A 5104-nucleotide genomic window follows, 5' to 3' on the forward strand; every position below is an offset into this window, starting at 1 on the left:
AATACCGTTGAATATTATCCCGGGAAATTAAAAGTGAACTGAATTTTAGAAAGTCATCTATAATACAAAACTTAAAATTATGTGTTTGGAAGATGTATGTATATCTATAGAAATTGTAATTATTAATTGAAAATACGGATTACTAGAAAAAAAAATGGTGAATCTTTAGAAGGTTTGAAGGAGACCATTGTAAAATCGCCGTGGACACAACCCGCAAGATTGAGGACCAATCAAAATGCAGTAGCTACTGTGCACCGCCCTACAACCTGCTACTGATTCAGAAGCAAGGACTTGATATACATGAGCGAATATAGACCACACCCCTATTCTCGTTCATTTAATTCTTAACACGTGGAGGCATATACAATAGAAAATGCGAAGATTCGAAGATTTAATAGATATATTCTTGCTTTCAGAATTATGCTTACAGAATTTAAGTGATATTTGGCGATGATTTTCATCGTAAAATGAAGCAAAGATTGCAAGATATAAAAATAGCTTAATGGTAGAATTAATTCCTGATAAAGCGTAAAAGCCGATTTTTTTATTTTGTCGTCCTACATAAGTTAAAAAAATTTTTAAATAAATATTAACACATTGTAATAGAAACAAATTGAAGAGAATTATATTCAAGCAAAACTATATCAATATGTGGTACTCCATCCCATAAAAAAAAAAAATTTTAATGTTCTATATATGTTTAAAATGTGATACCTATTTTGTTATATTCTAATAACCCGAGATATACAGTGAGAAAGAAGAAGAATAAGAAAGAGAGATACGATTTTGTAGAAAATATTCGATTTATAAACAATGTAACTAATCTTTTCAGTTAACGTCATTTCAAATATTATTGAATTCATAATTAATTAGCTATTATATTAAGTGTGTACATATAATAAATAACTATAACTTCAATCTCAAATATAATTATATTTGTGTAATACATTATTGAAATTACATGCTAGATAAATAGATGATATGAATTGACTTACCAATAGAGACTGAAAGAATGCGAATAAGGGATTCGTCCTCGAGCAACGTCCAGTAGTTTTCTTCCGCAAAGGACAATTTTCGAACTTGGATAGAAGCGTAAACTTTCGATGAACGAAAGAACGAAACTCGCGAAATGCGATGAGTTGTAAAAAAAAACGAACTGTAGTAGCGCGTATAGTGTCACGCTGCCAACAGTCGGGATCTCCGTATTACTTAGTAGGTCGGTAGCTCGTGAAAGTGTTGAGTTGCTGCGCGTGTGTCTTCCGGGCTGACAGGTCTGGACCGTTTGGGTGCGCGGCGTCGACTGAAGCTTCGTTTGGTCGCTCGGTTCGCTGGTAGCCCGAATAGGTAGGCACACCAGAAGACGGTAGGACGCCGTGTGTAACCGCCAAAGGTCTCTTCGTCGTCGTCGTCGTTTGGCTTCTTCTGGTTGGAGGACCGGGAGACACCTCCCTACCGAACCAACTCACCGATACCCACCAGTTATCGTGTGAAGGTAGCCTCCCTTCAATTCCACGGGGAACGTACACGTCCAGGATGTTCCTTCCTCGACCTCGTTGCGATGGTAGAGGTAGAAAAGAGGCGGCCAGGGAGGCGAGGGAGGAGAAGGTGGAGGAGGAGGTGGTGGTGATGAGAAGGATGCGGAGGAGGAACGGGAGCAGAAGAAGGAAAATGAGGGAAGAGGGTGACGGCGGGTGTTGGCAGAGGAAGAGGTGAAGACGATGATGAAGAGGAAGTCCGACGAAGAAGGGAAGAAGTGGTAGCGCGCCTTGTCCCGAGTCTACGTGCGTCCTTGTCTCACCCGGTCGCCGAATAGCAGCGCGGTTATTCACAAATCCTTCGTCGACGCGGCTTCCTGAGCTCCCGCTTGGTGTACCCGTCCGCCCTCCCTTCCCTTCCCTTCAACTGTCCCCGCGGAGTTGCTCCCTCTCTTCCACGTTCTACGGGTTCCGATCCCTTCCACCGCACCGTGTCTGGGCCCGCCCTCATAACCGTGAGACGAGATCATCCCTCTTCACCCACGCTAAGACCCCTTCTGGTATATAATCGTTGAGGTGTCTCCCCTACCTTCTTTTAAAGTATTCGAATACCGCTCCGGCATACTTGGTCCGCTTCCTTCCGCCTTCGCCCTTTTCCAAAAGGATACCCCCCGCGGGGGCGGTAGCCAACCCCGGCCGTAAAAAGCTACGGAGGTAGCGCTCGTATCCAAAAGCTAGAGCCACTGACTCCCATCGGCGTGCGCGCATCTTCCATCTATCTTACCTGCCTATCTGTATATGTAGGAGTATCATTATGTGTTGCCGGTGTCGACTTTGGATGGAGGAGAGAGCTGTAGATATTTTCGTGGATAAATAATATAAGCGCGCGCGATCGCCGTGGCAATCCCGACACCTACGCGTAAAGACGAAGCGATGTACCGATTCTCGGGAGAAAATCCACGGGTGCGTCGATTTCTTGATTTCTACCGCACTAGGTGAAGAAAGACGGGGAGAAAGGTAGATAAGCAGAAGCGGGGAGAGAGAGAGAGAGAGAGAGAGAGAGAGAGAGAGAGAGAAAGTGAGAGAGAGAAGGGAGAGAAAAAGGAGAGAGAAAGACAGAGAGAAAAAGAAAGCGAGACAGACAGGCAGACAGAAGGAGAGACGCTTGCCGCTGACGATGAGAAGCAGATAGTGTGGGAGAAGGTGGAGGTGGAAGGAGCGTGCAAAAGCGAAGAGCGGGGGCTGACACGATGCCGCGGGGGTTCCCAGGGCACGTGGGAAATGCACAGTAGTCGATGTCAATCCCCCCACCAGGCGGCCGGCTCGGGCCCCACGGGGCCCCACCACGAAGTCGCCGGGCCGGAGAGCCATCGCCGGGATTCCGGGCGCCGCCCATCGAGATCTTGCGGTATCGCTTCATTGGACAATCCTACGCGGACGGGACGATCGCCTCCCTCACGAGTCACCAGAATGATCGAGTGGTGGAAAAATTCCTCGGGAACGGCAAAGAGAGATTGACGACGATGAAGAGAGGAAGAAGAGGACGATGAAGAGGAAGAAAACGAGGGAGCGATTGGCAACAAAGGCGACGCCGACGAACTTGGCATGCGGCGAGCCGTGTGGCCACCGATTCAGCCTGCGAAAACGTATCGCCAAAGATGGAAAGGCAGCTGAATGACAATAGAAACTTGGATAATAGTAAATAGAGGGTAGTCTTCGTTACCTTGATGGCGATTTAAATGACAGATTAAGAGATGTTTGAGTATTTTTGACGTGCACGACAGCATGTTAGAAATATACATATTGATTACTGTATAAATTGCCGATGTCAAAAGTATTTAACTATTTTGGTGTAAAATAATGATGCAGCGAATGGTATTGAAACGTCGATAGAGTTGAACTCAATGTTGCTAATTATATCGAGTCTTGGCTACATTTTCTGCATATTTAATATCAAGCGAATGCCGAATTTAATTAAATTGTATTTGATTATATATATATGTATAATGATACATTATTTGTTTATCCACATATTTATTATATGTATATCTTAAAAATATATAACATCATTTAATTTTTAAAAACGAAAGATTTTACGCTTTATGATGCAACTTTTGATGTTATTTGCTCTGAGTTAAAACCATGATTGCCATTCCCAGACTATAGAATTGTCAAATTCTGCCGAAGATAAATTTTCAAAAGAAAAAATGGAAAAAGAAATATTTGGTCATAATCTGTTCAAATAAGCAAAAAAAACCATAATGTTTTACTGCTTTTTATAAAAAAAGGGCCATAAAAATTAAGCCGGAAATTCCTTTTCAAAACTGAAGGTTTCTCGAGTTGGATATCACTTTTTCGCGTGCAGAAGAAAGCTGAAAATTTGTTTAAAAATCTGATTATTCGAGCAAAAGAAGAGGTTGACAACTACGATCATAATAATCTCGTATTAATGATAAATATTTGAAAATATATGAAAATATTTCGCGTATCTAGAAAAATTATTGCAAAATCTAATTAAATAAATCACATAACAGCCTACAACATTCAACATAAACTTCAAATTATCAAGAAATTTGAGAAAATAACAATGAGCAAATATTTTCAATAGAAGATAATTTAAACAATTAATGTAAAAAGAAATACGCACATTAAAATAATTTTGAAGTTACTTGATCTATTCCTTTTTGCATTAAAATTTTTATTCAATCTTATAATGATTTGCAACAAATTTGCGGAAGTTGACTTGAAAAATATCGAGACTCTCCATATTTCTATACAAACCCATCAACATTTTTTAATATTATTTGTTTATTGCAATATGAATTCAAATTATATTTTATTAATAATAAGTGATATTATTATTAATTATAAACAAAATATTTAAAATTGCAAAAATCATTATTATTAATTATAAATAAAATATTCCAAATTGCGAAAATGTAATAAAATGTATAAATATAAAGGATATTATATTCTTATATCCCTATATTCAGAAAATGCGCTTTTATTAATAAATGCGTTTTATCGATAAAAAATATATATTAGTAACATGATTAAATTCTACTTTATTATTTTTATTTTACAACAAAAAGTAGATATTTAACTTATTTATGGTATTAATTAAAAAATCACGTTTTTTTTTTAATTGTATAACTTTCGAAGTGAGGGAGTGATATAATTCAGAAATTGAACGAATTTACCATGAAGTTTGATTACAATTATATTATATAATAACTTCACATATGATTGCAAGAAATTAATTTGAAGATTACTGTCTCAAAGATTATATTATCAATTTTATTCGTAAGAATTGCAATCGCCATTTTGTTGAGTCGCAATCACAATTACTCAATTATTATATTTTTCACTAATCACGTATATTATTAAGATTATATTTATTAAAGTCTAAAGTTTATTTTTCTTATGAGAATCCAAAAATCCGATGTCCTTCCAGTTTTTCTGGCATTTTACCGCAGAAGCGATATGTACATACAAACGGAGACGCAGAGATCAGAGGCTGTAATCAGGAGTTGATGGTGCCGAGAAGTCGCTTATCTTGATATCCAAAAGCAGTTGTGCGTATTCGGTTGACCGGATGGATCAGAAGAGCCGCCGTGTTGGCGCAGGAA

At 38.9% G+C, this 5104-nt stretch overlaps 1 protein-coding gene across 3 annotated transcripts in view; it reads right to left on the minus strand.

Moving 5' to 3' along the window:
- The window catches only part of LOC108756326 (protein drumstick), a 12559-nt gene extending 11144 nt beyond the window's left edge, over positions 1-1415 (minus strand). For all 3 annotated transcript variants that reach the window (XM_018500056.1, XM_018500058.1, XM_018500057.1), the window contains exon 1: positions 996-1415. The gene's annotated coding sequence lies outside the window, so the exon portion shown is untranslated. The remainder of the gene's footprint in view (positions 1-995) is intronic.
- Positions 1416-5104: the final 3689 nt, after the last annotated feature.

This window comes from Trachymyrmex septentrionalis, unplaced genomic scaffold, assembly GCF_001594115.1.
Source record: "Trachymyrmex septentrionalis isolate Tsep2-gDNA-1 unplaced genomic scaffold, Tsep1.0 scaffold97, whole genome shotgun sequence".
NCBI classification, from domain to species: Eukaryota; Metazoa; Arthropoda; class Insecta; order Hymenoptera; family Formicidae; genus Trachymyrmex; species Trachymyrmex septentrionalis.